At 44.0% G+C, this 20,360-nt stretch overlaps 1 protein-coding gene across 5 annotated transcripts in view; it reads right to left on the bottom strand.

Annotated features, from left to right (window-relative positions):
• The window catches only part of CLASP1 (cytoplasmic linker associated protein 1), a 484,411-nt gene extending 467,511 nt beyond the window's left edge, over positions 1 to 16,900 (bottom strand). For all 5 annotated transcript variants that reach the window (XM_030210422.1, XM_030210418.1, XM_030210420.1 and 2 more), the window contains exon 1: positions 16,795 to 16,900. The gene's annotated coding sequence lies outside the window, so the exon portion shown is untranslated. The remainder of the gene's footprint in view (positions 1 to 16,794) is intronic.
• Positions 16,901 to 20,360: the final 3,460 nt, after the last annotated feature.

Genomic DNA, 20,360 nt, shown 5'->3' with positions numbered 1-20,360 from the left:
CCCTGCAATCCCTCTTCTGTTTGGCACACGTCTGTACCTCATGCCCCATCGTATCCTGTTTTCTGATATTTCTGTATCCCTACACTTTTTTTTAAATCTAAATCTTAGTTGCCAAGCTCTTGACCACTTCACATAGTAGAAATGAATAGTGATTTAAGATTTGAGCAGTGACAACTTTGTTGCATATATCAGTATCCTCTGCAAAAAAAAAAAAAAAAAAACTAATCAATCTTTCTGCAATAGACCTGTGAAAACAGGAAGTTGCTTCAGAAGGTGGGACCAGGCAGAGGGAAGGCCCAGGAGCAGGCTTCTGGGGAACCTGTTGGTGGCTGCTGGCTCCATAAGGTAAATACCATGATAGGGGGGGAGAAGAAGCCAAAGGGCCAGACCGCAAGAGAGAGAGAGAGAAAAGAAATGTCAAATGGGTAGGAGGCCCTGGCAAGTGATTTAAAAGAAGACAGGGAAATATAAACCAGAGTCTGGGACCCTAATGATTTGAAAAATAACATGGCCAGACAATGAAAAGTTGAAAAAATAATTTTATAATTAGATGTCGTCCGATTTGAAATGTGTATCCTGACATGGCTGGGGGCCAGGCCTGAAATATGGGAGCAGAACACCAAAGCCCAGACCGTGCCTTCTTCAGTTCCAGCAGGCCTAGGCCTCTCGCTGGCCAGGGGGCAGCTTTCCTAGTTGCACTTCCCTAACACCATCCCTGGTATGTGTGATCTTTATAATTTTGTACAGTATAGGAAGAAATGCATCTTTCTATTTCTTGGTGTGGCTTCTTGGAATTTTGGTTTATGTATATCATTTTTGGTCAGCTATTATGTATTTAGCATTTGTGTTCTGTGTGTGTGACCAAGGTATTCTGTTAGCATTAATTTTCTATGTAGTATTCTGTAGTAATTTAGCTTGTTCAGTAATCTTGATTATGGAGGGGATATTTGTGAGGGAGGAGGGGCGAGAGAGCTTTTGTTTATGTTCTGTATTGTTTGTGATTTTATAAATTTCTTTTTCTACTTTACTACTACTACTTATAATTTCTGCAGCGCTGTACACTTGAACATGAAGAGACAGTCCCTGTTCGACAGAGCTTACAATCTAATTAGGACAAACAGAACAAACAAGAGATAAGGGAATATTAAAGTGAGGATGATAAAATAAGGGTTCTGAACAAGTGAATAAGGGTTAGCAGTTAAAAGCAGCATCAAAAAGGTGGGCTTTTAGCTTAGATTTGAAAACAGCCAGAGATGGAGCTTGACGTACCGGGTCAGGAAGTCTATTCCAGGCCTATGATGCAGCAAGATAAAAGGAAGGGAGTCTGGAGTTACGGAACAAACAATGATTTAAATATAAAATCCTAACTGTTTGAGGCTTGACCGGATGGGATCAGACAGAGCCTATAGGGACAAACTTTGTCCCCATGTCACTCTCTAGGTATGAATGCTCTCTTTCTATACTTCAGTATAACAATAGGGGCTAAAAGTTCCCCAAAGAAGGTGAATTAAAATCTTTTTATGTATAAAGCAGGAGGTTAACAGAACAGCTTCCAAATTAAGCCAAAAGGTATGCACAACAGCATGGTACCTGAAAGACATCCTGTAGTGCAGAGAGCTACACTGGCTGTTTTGTTTGAAACATTTAATTAAAGAATATACATCACAAAATTTGAAAAAGGCATCATTCCTACACTATTAAACCACCATAAATATGACACACACATACACAAGTCCCCAAAATCTACAGAAATTTTTATGACAAAGAAAGAAAATGCAACCTTATACGGAGTGAGGAGTGGCCTAGTGGTTAGGGTGGTGAACTTTGGTCCTGGGGAACTGAGGAACTGAGTTCGATTCCCGGCACAGGCAGCTCCTTGTGACTCTGGGCAAGTCACTTAACCCTCCATTGCCTGCCGCATTGAGCCTGCCATGAGTGGGAAAAAGCGCGGGGTACAAATGTAACAAAAATAAAATAGATACTATTGGAGATTCTACATGGAATGTTGCTATTCCACTAGCAACATTCCATGTAGAAGGCTGCGCAGGCTTCTGTTTCTGTGAGTCTGATGTCCTGCACGTACGTGCAGCACGTCAGACTCACAGAAGCAGAAGCCTGCGCGACCACATTGGTGATCTGCAAGGGCCGACTTCTACATGGAATGTTGGAATAGCAACATTCCATGTAGAATCTCAAATAGTAGCAACAGTGGAGGAGGAGTGGCCTAGTGGTTAGGGTGGTGGACTTTGGTCCTGGGGAACTGAGGAACTGAGTTCGATTCCCGGCACAGGCAGCTCCTTGTGACTCTGGGCAAGTCACTTAACCCTCCATTGCCTGCCACATTGAGCCTGCCATGAGTGGGAAAAAGTGCGGGGTACAAATGTAACAAAAAATAAAAAATAAGGTTACTAAAAGAAACTCAGTATAAATCTTCAATAAATAACATTCAGCCAGATGTTCCAGGAGATAAAAGATCCTGTGAGGCTGCCTCATCAACAACTTGATTAGCGGCTTCCATTTCTTGCACACCAGCTCTATAAACTTCAATAATACTGTTCTGTGCTATAAACTCCCCCCAACCCCATGGAGAACTTACAAAGCTGGAACAAACCAGGTAAGGTTACTGCTACAGCTGATTAGGAACTTCTTGGGAGTACAGTGGTAACCCCCTTCCCTCTCACAGCTTTCCCAGAATATACCCCCCTTTCTGCAATGACTTTAGCAGAGAAGAATCTCCATAAATTGTTCTAGAGATGTAAAAGTTATCAAAGAGCGGAAGCCTCGAGAAGAATGACTCCCAATAGGAGACTACAGGCCCAAAATAGGGTCTCAATGTTCCTTCACTGGAGGAAACAGAACTAATAGCCACCTGTCTATTCCCAATAGTGATGAGTCAATCAGGGCTGGAGTGGGATGGGTGTGCGGACAAGGGCTGAGCCTCCAGAGATACTTTGTTTTCCGTTCCTCTTAACCATTATAGTAGTATTGTTTTATTAATAATCAACCCACAAACACCCAATGGGGCTCCCTAAGGGAAATGGTCCTTTGGCTGCACACCTTGCCCGTCCCCCCCCCCCCCCCCCCCCCCATAAATCAACTGTATCACTCAGAATAGGAGAGCCCATACTCATCAGTACTTCCTTCTAAAGCAAGAGCATAACAAAGGTAAAATTATGTCTTACCTGATAATTGTATTTCTTTTAGTCATAGCAGATGAATCCAGAAACTGATGACTTATGCCCATCTACCAGCAAGTAGAGATAGAGTACAGAACTTAACTCATCCATATAGGATGGTAACGCTCCTGCAGCCCAATGATCAAAGGTAAATGCGAGTGCTAGAGGCCACTAGTGCCCGTGTTTACCTTCGCACACATAATCATCGGGCAAACAGCACCAACAGCGCTCTGATCGTAGGGGCGGAATAGTGCCTTAACCCTATGCCAGCTCAGAGCTGGTGTTACGGTTAAGGCTCTGTTCCTGCCCCGTCAGGCAGCCTGGGCTGCCACCATGTCCTGGGGGTCCACTGGACCCCCAGACCCCCACCACTGCTTCGACCCTAGTGAACTAGTGCCCCCTGTCCTGGTCTACCGGCCCCCTCCCCCTGTACCTCCATGATGCAGAAGGGAGTAGCACACACCCTCCTCGTCAAGCGCCCTGCGCATCCCTACCATATAAAGGGAGAAACTCCCCAAGTGAGATCTGGACGAACCGGAAGCTGAAACAGCAAGTCTACCATAAAAACATTGTAGATGGCAGCAGATAAAGACCTCTGTATGGTCAATCCAGTCTGCCTAACAAGACAAAATCACTACATATGTCTGCCCAGCACGGTCCTTGTTCTTTTTTTTTTATTTGCAAGAAGTCTTTATTGTGCAACGAAACTGTAGAATCATAACATGCAGAAGTCAGTAAAAAGGATAATACACAAAATTGTCCAACAGTAAAAAAAGCACGGTCCTTGTTCTAAAGTTTCTGAACATCAAAGCACCTGAAAAGCTCCACTCCAGCCCATCCAAATCTATTCTGCCATGATCAGGGCACAGACCTTAGAGGTCTGCTCAGCACTGGCCTTGTTCTCCAACTTCTGAAGCTGTCCAGCCACGACCTGAGCACAGACGCAGAGGTTTGACCAGTACTGGCTTTTCTTCTCAATTACCAGTGTTGCTTCTGAATCTCTGCTAAGCTTCTTTAGATCTATTCCTTCTAAACAGGATTCCTTTGTTTATCCCACACATTTTTGAATTGTTACTGTTTTCATCTCCACCACCTCCCTCAGGAGGGCATTCCAGGTATCTACCATCCTCTAAGTGAAAAAAAAAATACTTCCTGACATTTTTCCTGAGCCTGCCCCCTTTCAACCTCAATTCATGTCCTCTAGTTCTTGCACCTTCCTGTCTCTGGAAAAGGTTTGTTTGTGGATTAATACCTTTCAGATATTTGAACATCTGTATCATTATCACCCCTGTTTCTTGTTTCCTCCAGGATATACATGTCCCGGTCAGTAGGTCTCTCCTCGTACGTTTTGCAATGCAAATCCCAGTTTCTTTGAACTGCTTCAAGTCTTTTTACTTCTTTAATAAGCTACAAGCTCCAAAACTGAACACAATACTTCAAGGGGGCCTCACCAATGACTTGTAGAGGGGCATCACCATCTTCTTTCTACTACTGGTTATACCCCTCTCTATGCAGCCTAGTATCCTTCTGACCAAAGCCTTGTTTCATAACCTTCAGATCCTCAGACATCATCACCCGAAGGTCCCTCTCCTGAGCCGAGCTTACCAATCTCTCCCCTCATATCTGGTACATTCTCTTTTGGATTTCTGCACTTCTTGGCATTCAGTGTTAAACTGCCAGACCCTCGACCATTCTTCTAACATTTGGAGATCCCTTCTTATGGTTTCTACTCCCTCAAGGGTATCCACTCTATTGGCTATCTTCATGTCATCCACAAAAAGGCAAACTTTTCCCTCTCTACGATTCCCTGATATGTCTGTGCATATTTATTTCATTGACAATAACATCACTCTGTATTTGTTTTCCACTGGAGGTGGCCATCACCTCACGGTACTATGTAAGCCACATTGAGCCTGCAAATAGGTGAGAAAATGTGGGGTACAAATGTAACAAACAGAATTTGTACAAGCACCGATCCCTGAGGCACTCCACTACTTGCTTCCTTTCCTTTGAGTGGATTCCATTTACACCACCTCTGCTGCCTGTCAGTCAACCAGTTTCCTATCCAGTTCACCTCTTTGGGTCCCAAGTTCAGTCCTCTCAGCTTATTTATGAGTCTTCTGTGAGGGACCATTATCAAAGGCTTTGCTGAAATCGAAGTAGATTACATCTAGCATATGTCCTTCTTCCAGTTCTTTGGTCACCCAGTCAAAGAAGTCAATAAATCGTTTGGCAGGATTTTCCTTGAGATTGGCGTACCACTGCCGCCTGGGCCAGTCTGGTGCAATTACCAACCAACTACTGAACTTGTCCAAGAGGAGAGTAAGGTTTCTAATACTGATGTTGTAATCCATCTGGGGACAAATGACCTGGCCAACAATAGCAAGCGTTCCAGATGCTTTGGGAGGGACTGAAGTCTTTGGTTCAGACTGCAACTTTTTATGAAGTCATTCCTACATGTGGGGATGGAAAGGAAAGACTATGTAAAACAGAGGAATTCAATAAGTGGCTCGAATCTTGGTATAAAGAAGGCGGCTTTAAATACATAGCAGAATTTGTGAGAAGAAAAAGGATCCTTAGGGACAAATTCAGACAGTATGTTTCTAGTCATTTAAAGTAGAAGGTGGTGGTCACAAAAGGAAACATGGGAATTCAGAAAGTCACCCCAGAAAAAAAACATGATGGTAGAGGGAAAGATCATGTAAATGTAGAAAACCATACTACTACTAACTATTGCTTATCATTACTATAGCGCTGCTGGATGTACAAAGCACTGTACACTTGCAACCATCCAAACTCACTTAGCACATGGAAAGCAATGAGCACAAATGCTTGCAGTTAAGTAAAAAGGTTCAAGATTTGCAAGCCCTGATGTTTGAGGAAAACTTGGATATCGTTGCTTTTGCACAGACATAGTTCAATGATTCCCATGAATAAGATACAAGCATTCAGGGTATAATATTTTTAGGAAGGACAGGGAAAGCCGAAGAGGTGGAGGAGAGGCACAATATGTGAAAAACAATATTAGAACAGCTGAAATGCAGGGAACCTGAGGAAAGGAAGAAACTATATGGATTGTCCTGGAAAGAGAAGATAGAACCTGTATCCGCATGGGTGTTATCTACATACCTCCAAGCACAAATGAAGAAGCTGGACAAGGATCTGATTAGAAGATATTCATAAGCTTGGTATGAAACAATTGTTGGGAGATTTCAACTTGCCTGATGTGGATTGGAACGTCCCGTCAGCAGAATCAGAAAGAAGTAGAGAGATGGTGGATGCCTGTTTGTGTTTTTCTCAGACAAATGGTAACGAACCCACAAGGCAAGGGTCAATACTGGATCTAGTGCTCACAAAAATGGAGGAAGTGTTTCCAATGTCCGTGTGAGTAAGTGATCATCACACAATATGGTTTGATATAAGAGCAAAAGCAGAGTGTTGATGCATAAAACACCAAAGTACTGGATGTCAGCTGTACTGATTTTGGTAAAATGGGAGAATACCTGAAGAAGGAGCTGATGGAATGGATGGGTATAGGTAACGTGAAAGTGCAGTGGTCCAAGCTGAAAACTGCTATAAATATGGAACCTCAAATTGGTATAACTTAAACTAAATCAGCTGACATTCAGCTTAAGAAGTCAGATATAAAACACATAAAACACTAGGGTATATATTGAACACTACTATCTGCTTAAGTAACATACTGGGACAGCCCAAGTTCCCTCAAGCCCAGTATCCTGTTTCCAACAGGGACCCAATCCAGGTCCCAAGTAACTCACGGGATTCCCATGCTGCTTATCCCAGATTTCCAGAAGGAAGCTCTCTCTGGAACAATGCAACTGCTGACATGAGCATTAGCAGTGCACCCGAGGCTACGATCATCCCAACAAACCTTTGCACGATGTTTATTCCTCTCATGGCATGCTCTTATGCTGCTACCCTAACCTTTTGCAGCTCAAGTGACCAGAGTATTGTACTATTTTAGGACAACAGGATAAGCCAAATGGAAAGATAGGGCTTTAATTTTTTTTTCCAAGCACAGTATACAGTACATAAAGCATATGTATTTAATTTATTCCCTTGGCTCCAGAGCCACCATTCACGTGCTGCAAGAGTCCCTCCACTGTTTAGTTTCTAAGAAATGCTCTGAAGTTCTAACAGTTGGTCAGAAGCTTTATGGCAGGGTAGGGAGAGCCACACGTTTCTCTTGTGTTAAATAGATGTGTTCAGCTAATATGAACATTATTTTTTTACTAGTTGTATTCTTGTATTAATATTGTCTTGTAATGCTTCTTCATAATTTGTTACGTAAGCCACATTGAACCCGAGCTTTCTTGGGAAAATGTGGGGTAGAAATGTCATTTACTTCACATCCCCCTTAGAACTATTTTTATTTCCCCATCTAAAGAAACAGTAGCAGTAAAGTCTGGACAACGCGGTGGTATTTTTAGCTTCTCTTATCTAGTCAGAGAACTGCTTGTAATCTTAAAATAATTTTTTTCAAGGATAAATGTTTTTAAGTTACAGATAATTCATCTGGTATGAACTTTACTGACTTGCCATTTTCAGGATGCGTATTCTCTTTCTTATACTCTTCTCTCATACACCCCACTTACCTGTGTCTGGACTCATATCTAACATACACTTAGGACCAAGTGCAAAGATCGAACCTCTATTTGAACAGTTTTGCATTTACAGCATTATATTCTAGTAAATAGGAAATTAATGCAAGCAAACATCAGAATCAGCAATAACGCTCTCTACTAAAGATTTTTACTAAATTGTTTCCCTTTTTCTTCACATTCAATTTTATTTTGATATACTACAAGGTAATTTCAAGCTGTCAGTAGTTTACAATGAGGCATATTTTCAAAGCACTTAGCCTTCCAAAGTTCCATAGGTTTCTATGGAACTTTGGAAGGCTAAGTGCTTTGAAAATATGCCTGAATGTAATACAATGGGGGAATACAAACAAAAACAGACAAACAAGACAAAAGGGAGAACACAAAAAAATAAAATTGCAGATCAATAATAGTTAAGGGGGCAGGGGGCACTGGAGAGAACAAGGGGAGCTGTGCCGTCTGCTACAAACAAGACACTTGTATTGTGGACTATGCCAGTCACAAAGGCCTGAGTGGAAAAAAAATGGAACTTGAGGGAATTTTTGAAATGAAGGTTCTATCTTAAGATAAAATGGAAGATTGCTACACCACTTTGGAACAATGAAGTCAAAACAGGTGTGTCTAAAGGACATCAAGAAAACAAAAAGGGAGAAGAATACTCACGTACAACAAAAGCAATGGACAAAAAAAGTGAGGACAGCTCAAAAAGGATATCAGGAAGTCTTTAATACGAATAGCTTAAAAATGGCCCGACACGGCCATGTTTCGGCGCACAAGCCTGCATCATAGTAATGTAGTAGATGACAGCAGAAAAAGACCTCCACGGTCCATCAAGTCTGCCCCACAAGACAAACTCATATGTGTATACCTTACCTTGATTTGTACCTGCCTTATTCAGGGCACAGACCGTACAAGTCTGCCCAGCAGTATTTCCCACCCCCCAACCACCAGTCCCGCCTCCCATCACCGGCTCTAGCACAGACCGTATAAGTCTGCCCTCCACTATCCTCGCCTCCCAACCACCAACCCCTCTTCCCCCCACCTGCTCCGCCACCCAATTTCGGCTAAGCTTCTGAGGATCCATTCCTTCTGCACAGGATTCCTTTATGCATATCCCACGCATGTTTGAATTCCGTTACCGTTTTCATCTCCACCACCTCCCATGGGAGGGCATTCCAGCTCAGTTGCAGACCAGACTCTGACAGAGGAGGAAGTGCTGCCAGAGGCTCTGTCGGTTCCAGGAGGGAAGGGAGCTAGGCCTGGCCCCTTCCCCAGCCCGGAGAGGGGTTCCTGGGGAGCATTCATCAGGCAATCCCCAGGCTATGGGGCCTACCAGGCCCAAACACCAGATGACCTGGAGGAGCAGCTCCCAGCCCAGCACTGCTCCGGGGAGGAGAGAGAGGAGCCCCGTGGACCGGAGGATGCCCAGAGCGAGTGCAGATGACGGCGGAACCCCTGCCATGTCACACAGGTCCCAGGAAAGTGAGTGTGCAGACAAGGAACGGGGGAGACAGCCGGGGAAGGCCTCCAGGCTGCAGCCTAAGAGGCAGGCAAAAGAGGAAATGAGTCTCTTATGCTGAGTCTTGATACTACAGCATTCTGCAGCCCAGAGTTTTTTTGTTTTCATTTTATGGAAGTCATTTAGCAATATCTCGGTTATGCCACAAGCCACAATCTAAAGACATCAAACCAGATTAAGGTGATGGGAAGGAGCAGTAAGAAGATGTACATAAGTATTGCCATAATGGGAAAGACCAAAGTTCCATCAAGCCCAGTATCCTGTTTCCAACAATGGCCAGTCCAGGTCACAAATACCTGGCAAGACCCCTAAAAAGTACAAAACATTTTATACTGCTTATCCCAGAAATAGTAGATTTTCCCCCAAGTCCATTTAATAATGGTCTATGGACTTTTCCTTTAGGAAGCAGTTCAAACCTTTTTTTTTAAACTCCGCTACGCTAACCGCCTTTACCACATTCTCTGGCAACGAATTCCAGAGTTTAATTACATGCTGAGTGAAGAAAAATTCTCAGATTCGTTTTAAATTTACTACTTTTAGCTTCATCGCATGCCCCCTAGTCCTAGTATTTTTGGAAAGCGTAAACAGACGCTTCACATCTACCCGTTCAACTCCACTCATTATTTTATAGACCTCTATCAAGGGTATTGTCAAAGATCACTCCTGGTATTTTTACTATGGGCCAGATGCACTAAACCTAACAAGCCAGCAACGTGGTTTTTAAACTAGTTCTAGCCGGTTTAGCAAGCAAGTAGTAAAACGAGACATGCACAAAAGGGGTTCTCAGAGTCATTTTCCTGTCACGGTAGAAGCTAACAAACGGAATGCAAAGCTATTATAATGAGCTAATTACTGTTATAATGTGCATGCAAGGCGATGCACAGCCGTTTCCGACCCTGTGCACAAAATCAGTCCCTACCTTTATCGTGGAAATTTTAACGGGAGGTCTGGACCTGTCGTTCTTCATTGTCACAAGTAGGAGAAGGGGAGAAACAAGGCAAGGAAGACGGAGTACAAAAATAAAAAGTACACCCGCTTACACGCAGCTATTTGCGTGTACAAAAGCCGTGCCATGCTTTTTTTTCAAATGACATTTTACTGGCAAGAAATTGGGGGGGGGGGGGGGGGGCAGTACCGAAATGTAAAGCATAAAAGTAATGGTGACTTACCAAAAATGCAAGGAAGACAAGGGTCCATCAAACAGCGTCTGTGGGAAACAGCATTCCCCATGCTAGAAGCACAACAGAGGGGTTAAACCAATTGGGCAGTGTCAGCCTGGGATGTCCTGCCCACTCACTACTGGAGGGGGTCACCAGGAAGTTCGGATCCAATCAGTGCACAGCTCTAGAGTGATGTCATCAGGGAAGCCCTGAGGGAGGAGGAGTTGGGACAGCAGCCAAGAGTCCATCTTTAGGGAGATGGGTGTTCTAGGATGTCAGCCGGCCAACAGAAGGAACAGCTGGAGGTGGAACCAGCTGATTCCTCACAGAAAATGAGAGCCGAGAGCAGCAGAGAGGCTTTTCCCACTTTTTCCCAGCAGCGGGGAGACAGGGAGCCCCAACACAGGTTTGCTCCTCTAAAAAAAAGCGCTTTTGTGCTTGCAAAAAAAAATAAAAAGGGGGGTACATCTACTGCTTTCATGTATGAGAAACGTCTGTAGTATGCGCAGAGCAGCCACGCATAGCGATTGACTGTTCTACGCATGCTCAGCTCACCAACTGGCTTTCCCTATATCGCATGCAAATGAGCTGGGTCACAAAAGCAACAAGCAGCTCATCTGCATGCGATTCTCTTTGTGATTTCCTCTGTGTTTCCGAATCTTTAAATTTTTACCGATTTGGAAATAATAGATATTTAATGGGACCTTTGGCAATCTGGGCCCGAGTCCTTAAGAGGAATGTCCACACTGTGGATACTAGTTGAGTGATAGGGAAAATCCTACAGGAAAGATCGGATGTGGAAGAATTCAGTTGCATGTAACCCCCCACCACCACACACATACACACTTCATTTGGGTGAAAGGAAAAGTCACAATATCAAACGCTTTAATCTTTCACAGAAAAACAAATTATAAGAACAAATCAACTCGACATTTGCCTTACCTAGATTACTTCAACTACAGGAAATAATGGAACTGCCTTAGCTGAGCATATTCTGTGAAAGATTAAAGCGTTTGATATTCACAGACACAACAACAGCAGAGTCTATATTTCCCCAACTCGAAATAGCCTGTCAGAATCAACCACTCCAACCTACATGATCACCTAAACCTAATCTTATTCTACAGACCCCCGGGCAATTGGCAAAACTCACAAACGCACTTTATGGATTTTATATCAAACACCTGTGTTACCACCCAGAACCTCCTCATAGCTAGAGACATCAATCTTCACCTCGAAGATAATAACTCAAGCAATGTACGCGATTGCAAAGACTTCCTTCAACTATGGGAACTCCACTGGCCAAATACACAACCCACCCATGACAAAGGACATGACAACTACAAAGAAAATACAAATACACGATCAGACAAACTAAAAGGACCTATTACAAAACCAAAATAGGACCAAACTACAAGGATACACACAAACTCTTCTCACTTGTAAACAACCTTCTAAATACTACTAAGGTCACCTCCAACAACGCAGACACCCCATCAGCAACCAACCTTGCGAACTACTTCAATGAAAAAAATCATAAAACTCCGACTCATGATACCCACGAACACAACGGACTACGCAAATATCCTTGATCGTCTAGACCCAAAACCCGGAAAATGCCCAGCAGATCAATCATGGACCGACTTTAACACGCTCTCACCAAAAGAAATCTCATATTGGCTAGGAAAATACGCCAAATCACAATGCAAATTAGATATCTGCTCTAACAGTCTAATAAGATCCGCACCCAAACAATTCAAAACAGACCTCACGAACCACATAAATTACAGGCTTTAAAATGGACTCTTTCCCACGGATAAAGGAAACATCCTACTCACTCCGTTACCGAAAGATGCGAAAAAAAGCACAACGGACCTAACCAACTATCGACCAGTAGCATCTATTGCACTCATGGAAGGCATAGTGACGAAACAACTTACTGAATACCTAGATAAACACTCAATTCTGCACGAATCCCAATCAGGATTTAGGACGAATCACAGCACCGAAACTGTACTAGTGTCCGCAATGAACTCATTCAAACAAGCAATTACGACTGGTAACAACATCCTCCTCCTGCAATTCGACATGTCCAGTGCCTTTGACATGGTTAACCATGATATACTAATATATATACTAGAATACTTCGGAATAGGAAGCACTATTCTCAAATGGGTCAAAGGATTCCTGACCACAAGATCATACCAAATAACAACGAACGAGGACAGATCGCCACCGTGGATACCTGAGTGTGGAGTCCCCAAGGGATCTCCTCTCTCACCAACATTATTCAACCTAATGATGATACCTCTAGCCAAACTAGTAGCCAATCAAAACCTCAACCCCTACATTTATGCAGATAACGTCACAATTTACATCCCATTCAAACATGAGCTAAACGAAATCACCAACGAGATCAACAAAAGCCTCCAAATAATGCACACCTGGGCAGATGCATTCCAACTAAAACTTAACGCAGAAAAGGCACAATGTCTTGTACTCACCTCACAACATAATCAAACCATACTGTTCCCTTCCGATCTCACAAAACTTGAAAATTCTTGGAGTCACCATTGATCAAAACCTCACTCTTGACGCCCACATGAAAAACACGACGAAAAAGATGTTCTATACCATGTGGAAACTTAAAAGAGTAAAACCTTTCTTCCCGAGATACATCTTCCGTACCCTGGTACAGTCAATGGTAATAAGTCATCTGGACTACTGCAATGCACTATATGCCGGTTGCAAAGAACAGACAATCAAAAAACTCCAAACTGCCCAGAACACAGCCGCCAGACTCATATTTGGAAAAACTTAATATGAAAGCGCAAAACCCCTAAGAGAGAAACTTCACTGGCTCCCTCTTAAGGAACGCATTGCGTTCAAGATCTGCACGATTGGGGCGTCTGCATGAATGATTTTGTGTACAATCTACATGCTAAACCTTGTGGACCTACCTCCCAGAAACGCCACAAGATCATCCCGCAAATTTCTCAACCTGCATTACCCCAGCTGCAAAGGACTTAAATACAAACTGATGCATGCCACCACCTTCTCTTACATGAGCACGCAGCTATGGAATGCATTACCTACAGACTTGAAAGCAATCAATGAAACAACTATCTTTCGAAAATCTCTGAAAACATTCTTCTTCAACAAGGCCTACAATGAGAACCTATAACCTCACTAAGTCACCTCACTCTCTCCTTCCTTCCTAATCGCCACACATTACTAACTGTATCTAATATGACAATGTTATCAAATCTATGTAAGCCACATTGAGCCTGCAAGTAGGTGGGGGAATGTGGGATACAAATGCAATAAATAATAAAAATATTCCAGACTACAACTGACTGCCCAAGTCTGTGGGGCAACATGGAGCAAGGTACATGAAATGCTTCCTCTCTGCTTACATCTGTATATCCTGTCCTAGTTTTCCACATCCAAAGTCAGTCCAAGTGAAAGGACCTACGTAAGTTAACTTTACTGCAGCAACACTTACAGCCTGTCCATAAAACTAAGGTGAAAGAAATAGTTTTTCTTGCAGCTATTCTACTAAGTTAGTAAATACCATTTGTTTTGTGACCTATTATGAGGCCTGTACATGGTGGCCTCCCAAGGGCTGATGGATTTCTCTTAACTACATAAGTACATAAGTAATGCCATACTGGGAAAAGACCAAGACAGCATCCTGTCCACGACAGCAGCCAATCCAGGCCAAGGGCACCTGGCAAGCTTCCCAAACGTACAAACATTCTATACATGTTATTCCCGGAATTGTGGATTTTTCCAAGTCCGTTTAGTAGCGGTTTATGGACTTGTCCTTTAGGAAACCATCCAACCCCTTTTTAAACTCTGCTAAGCTAACCGCCTTCACCACTTTCTCCGGCAACGAATTCCAGAGTTTAATTACACGTTGGGTGAAGAAAAATTTTCTCCGATTTGTTTTAAATTTACTACACTGTAGTTTCATCACATGCCCCCTAGTCCTAGTATTTTTGGAAAGCGTGAACAGACGCTTCACATCCACCTGTTCCACTCCACTCATTTTATATACCTCTATCATGTCTCCCCTGAGCCGTCTCTTCTCCAAGCTGTATAGCCCTAGCCTCCTTAGTCTTTCTTCATAGGGAAGTCGTCCCATCCCCGCTATCATTTTAGTCGCCCTTCGCTGCACCTTTTCCAATTCTACTATATCTTTCTTGAGATGCGGCGACCAGAATTGAACACAATACTCAAGGTGCGGTCGCACCATGGAGCGATACAACGGCATTATAACATCCTCACACCTGTTTTCCATACCTTTCCTAATAATACCCAACATTCTATTCGCTTTCTTAGCCGCAGCAGCACACTGAGCAGAAGGTTTCAGTGTGTTATCGACGACGACACCCAGATCCCTTTCTTGGTCCATAACTCCTAACGTGGAACCTTGCATGACGTAGCTATAATTCGGGTTCTTTTTTCCCACATGCATCACCTTGCACTTGCTCACATTAAACATCATCTGCCATTTAGCCGCCCAGTCTCCCAGTCTCGTAAGGTCCTCTTGTAATTTTTCACAATCCTGTCGCGATTTAACAACTTTGAATAACTTTGTGTCATCAGCAAATTTAATTACCTCGCTAGTTACTCCCATCTCTAAATCATTTATAAATATATTAAAAAGCAGCGGTCCTAGCACAGACCCCTGAGGAACCCCACTAACTACCCTTCTCTATTCACAATTCCATTTAACCCCACTCTCTGTTTCCTATCCTTCAACCAGTTTTTAATCCACAATAGTTCCATTATTGATGAAACATTTTAATTTTTAATCCTCTTGCAAAACTCACTCCCACCTACCTATCTACAATCATTTTGGTTATGCTTTCCAGCTCTCAGCATAACACACCCAGTGACTAAAGTGATAAACCTAATGAACAGTGTTGTCTTTTTTTCACCCTTTCCCACTCACTGTCTACAATAGTGGTTCCCAAACCTGTACTGTCAGGTTTTCAAGATCTCCATAATGAATATTCAGGAGAACTTTTGCATGCGAATCTCTCTCATGAATATTTATTGTGGATATCTGGAAAACCTGGCTGAGCATTCCCCCAGGACAGGTTTAGGAATCACTGGTCTATAAAGATGAAGATACAGTTCTCCGCAGCCAAAGGCCCCGATGATCAGAAGCAAACACAGGCGCTAGAGGCTATTAGTGCCCGCATTACTCCTGTGCCATGATCAGAGTTGGCGAGCAAGTAGCATACAAATGTATGCTAAACCGGGCATTATATATTCCTCCCCAATGCTCAGTGGGCAGTGCGCCAAACAAGGGTTCAACTGCTGCCTCGGGGGGCAGCAAACTCAGAATTAGTATTAGGATTTGCAGAGTATTGAAGAGTATAGGGATGCACTGGGCAGGGTAGGGCACCAGCATTTTGTAGGCAGCATTGGAAGGAGGAGGGAGTGCTACTTCCTCTTCTGTCTCCTTGGGGTACAGGGGGCTGGAGGTATGTCAGGTAGCTTGTTTGGGTTGAGGGGGGAAGCTTCTTGGCCAGGTGTGGGATGGGGAAGTCTCCAGCCCCTATGTTGGTCAGGTTCCGGCTTTTTTTTTTTCCTTTTTTCAGAAAAGATCCTCTCCATGGTAATACTTTGACGCATATTCAGTCCTTACACAGTTGATGCTACCAGTACAGTAATAAAAATATACCCACTAATTTCCGTAGGCCTCTCACTGGAAGGCTATTTATCCATCCCTACTTTTTCTGCCTTGGTAGGGTAGCTTTGTCCTTCCTTTTTTTTGTGTGTGTACCAACAGTTATTAGTGAACGGGATCTTTAAATAGCAGGAATACAGTGCTATACTTTTTTTTATAAATCCAAGTTTCTACAGCGATGTGAAAACTCTGTAGCTCAGCCATGCAGTCACCAACAGAAATGTAATAACAACGATCATATTAATCGCAGTGTTCCTCCTGATCTGTACCCAGAGGCTTGTGTCAGCAATGCCCATCTCCCCCCGCCTGCACACTGCCTTCACTACACCAGCAGCTGGTGCCCTCCAACTCTCTCCTCCTCACCTGAGGGAGATGCGTGCAGAGCAGGAAGCGCCCAAAGTACCAGGAGAAAATAAACACCTCATTAGCAGGGGCCCTGGAGGGAGGAGGAGAAGCAGCAGCAGGGCCCTGACGAAGCCGCTTTACACATTCCCAACCGGCTCTGCCAAGCGCAAGCGAACAATAACCAACCTCCCTCCCTCCTCCCCCCCCCAGGCGCCGCGCCCGCTCGTCCGACACCGCAGTTCCCCCCCCCCCCCCCCCCTTCTTTTACCTCCAGCGGTCGCCAGTACACAGAGGAGTGAGCGCTACAGCGGATGGGCCTCCGCGACACGCAGGTGAGCGCGAGAGGCGTTAGTAGTCAATCCCGTCTGCCCCGCTCCTGCTGCTGCTGCCGTACCACCAGGCAGTACTGTATATAAATTCTCTCCAACCCGGAGGCTCTCTTCTCAGGCTGCGTGAAAGGCGCATGCGCAGTGTTCGTCTCGCCTCTCCCTCCACGCCCCCTTCGGCTTCCTGCGTCCCAACCATAGAGACGGAGGGAGCGGGACGGAAAGGCTCGTTTCTAGGGTAACCGCCAGTACGCCATCTTGCGAGGGAAAAGAGCGCGTTTTGGAGGCTGTGGGACACTTGTTGACGGACTAGGCTTCTTTTTATGAGCTTTTTCACACGGAGTGGCCTACTAGTGGTTAGAGTGGTGGACTTTGGTCCCGCTGCAGCTCCTTGTGACTCTGGGCAAGTCACTTAACCCTCCATTGCCCCATGTAAGCCGCATTGAGCCTGCCATGAGTGGGAAAGCGCAGGGTACAAATCTAACAAAAATAAAATAGATACTATTGGAGATTCTACATGGAATGTTGCTACTATTGGAGATTCTACATGGAATGTTGCTATTCCACTAGCAACATTCCATGTATAAGGCTGCGCAGGCTTCTGTTTCTGTGAGTCTGACGTCCTGCGTCAGACTCTCAGAAGCCTGCGCGGCCACATTGGTGATCTGCAAGGGCCGACTTCTACATGGAATGTTGCTAGTGGAATAGCAACATTCCATGTAGAATCTCAAATAGTAGCAACAGTGGAGGAGTGGCCTAGTGGTTAGGGTGGTGGACTTTGATCCTGGGGAACTGAGTTCAATTGCCATTGCAGCTCCTTGTGACTCTGGGCAAGTCACTTAACCCTCAATTGCCCCAGGTACAAATAAGTACCTGTATACAATATGTAAGCTGCATTGAACCTGCTGAGTGGGAAAGCGCGGGGTACGAAATTAAAAAAAAGAGACAATCTACGGTTAGGGTTGAAGGATGTTTTGAAATATTAACTCGGAAGCATTTGCACAGCATGTTGGACATATAAAAATGCATCGAAAAATGGGTCCCTTTCCATACACGTCGGAGAAGCTGCTTGGCCAAAAGCCACCTGTGAGTATAGCGCAAGCCTGCAAATCTTTTGCAGTTAATTGAAATTGTAAATAACACAGCAAACCATAATCTCTCAGTTAAATACGGATGCAGTGATGCTCTTGGGATAAGATATACTTGAAAAGAGCCTTACATAGTAACGTAGTAAATGACGGCAGAAAAAGACCTGCATGGTCCATCCAGTCTGCTCAACAAGACAAACTCATATGTGCTACTTTTTGTGTATACCCTACTTTGATTTGTACCTGTCCTCTTCAGGGCACAGACCGTATAAGTCTGCCCAGCACTATCCTCGCCTCCCACCACCGGCTGGCTCTGCCACCCAATCTCGGCTAAGCTCCTTAGGATCCATTCCTTCTGAACAGGATTCCTTTATGTTTATCCCACGCGTGTTTGAATTCTGTTACCGTTTTCATTTCCACCACCTCCCGCAGGAGGGCATTCCAAGCATCCACTACTCTCTCCGTGAAAAAATACATCCTGACATTTTTCTTGAGTCTGCCCCCCCTTCAATCTCATTTCACGTCCTCTCGTTCTACCACCTTCCCCTCTCCGGAAAAGGTTCGTTTGCAGATTAATACCTTTCAAATATTTGAACGTCTGTATCATATCACCCCTGTTTCTCCTTTCTTCCAGAGTATACATGTTCAGGTCATCAAGTCTCTCCTCATACGTCTTGTAATGCAAATCCCATACCATTCTCGTAGCTTTTCTTTGCACCGCTTCAATTCTTTTTACAATTCTTGTCCCTTATCAGTTTCTGGTTGCTCAATGGAAATGTTTATGTCCTCCTTTTCTTTATATCTCTAATTGATTTGTAGGATGTATCCTGGAAATGACTATTTGTGTGCATTAATTAATAAGCGGGGGAAGCATGCTGATTCAGGCATGGTTCATTCTTTCCATCTCTATGTGCGTGTGCACATTAATGTATCTCTTGTGAGTGCATTTTAAGTATTTGTGTTGGGGTAGCTGGGGTTGGTTGTGAGTAATATTTGGTGTGGGGGCCATAGGAGCCAGCTCTAGGGGTACTTGAGCACACTCAGTGTCGAGGGAGGGATCATCTTCATCGAGATAGCACCCCCAGTAGTTAGTTCCTATGAGTGGATGGGACATTTAGGAGAGACTTGTGTTTTGTCATAATTTTAACCTATTTTGTATTGCATTTATTTGCAGACATTGGAGCCAGCCCTCAAAATCATTTTGAAAAGCTGGCTTCTATGTTTACGGGTATTTTTCTCTTAATGTTTTCATGGAGGAGTTTGGGGGTTTAGAAGACTAGGGCAGCATTTTTGAGACGTGATGTAATTGTAGGGGGTAGTTTTGGGGGTAGAGCAGTTGCATGGGTTTTTTTGGGGCGAGAGGTGTGGGGCACTGGGTTGATAAGGCTTTGTAGGGGAATTTTTTGATGTGGGGGGGCAGTTTGCAGGTGACATGGCATTAGTGGGGGCAATTTGCAGGATAGTAGTAAAGTTGCAAGGATCAGTTTGCAGGGTTTGGGGTAAGTTTCAGAGGGTATTTTTTGGAGTGGGGTAGTTGCGAGGGTAATTTCTAGGGGAGGGACAGTTGCAGAGGGGTATTATTAGGGACAAGAGCAGTTGGGTTTGGGGCAGTACTATTGGGGTAATTTCGGGGGTAGGCAGCTTGCAGGGTGGTGGGTTAGTTGTTCTGGTAGTTTTTGTGGGTGGCATCAGTTTGTGGGTTGGTGGGGCGATAATGTGGTGTTGCAGTTGCAGGGTGGTAGTTTCAGAGAGAGAGAGAGGAGTGTGGCAGATGTGGAGAATAGTTTTTGGGCTGTAGGGGCAGTTTGGGAGAGTGGGGATTTGCAAGGGGTGTAAGTTTTGGAGGGGTGGGGCAGTTTTAAAATTTGGAAGAGTAAGGAATTCCACCTTTTAAATTGCCGTATGCTGTTCTCTAATCACTATATTTTCACTCTATCTAGGTTTCTATGCCACAGGAGCTGGAACGCCTTTTCCCATAGAAATGCATTGGGCCATATTCTGATGGGCCTGTTTATTTAGAACCTCTGGTCTGATTTGGCTAATTTTCAAGCTCAGTGTTTTTATTTTCCAACATATCAAGTTTCATCCTATTACGATCATTTCTGTATGCTGCAGAAGCTAGAAATCCTTCTTCATACAAATGCATTGAGTCTCTCTTTTTTAGGGGTGGGGGGGTGGGCCTATATCTTTTTCTGGGCAGGATTAACCTTTTAGTGGGCCCTAGGCAAACAAATGCATTGGGCCTCCACCATAATATAAGTACATTTTAAAGCTTCCACAAATGGGGTGTCCTGTGGTTCTGTGAGCAGATGAAAAGTAACAGAATACTGTTTGCCAACTTCTGTTGCTGAAAAGAGAATTTTTTACAAGAGGTAGGAGCAAAGGCTCTGACCTCCCCACACACACATACACACAAACGC

Source organism: Microcaecilia unicolor, chromosome 7 (assembly GCF_901765095.1).
Source record: "Microcaecilia unicolor chromosome 7, aMicUni1.1, whole genome shotgun sequence".
Lineage (NCBI taxonomy): Eukaryota > Metazoa > Chordata > Amphibia > Gymnophiona > Siphonopidae > Microcaecilia > Microcaecilia unicolor.
Note: the sequence above shows the minus strand (reverse complement) of the source record. Positions and strands in the feature narration are given on the sequence as shown.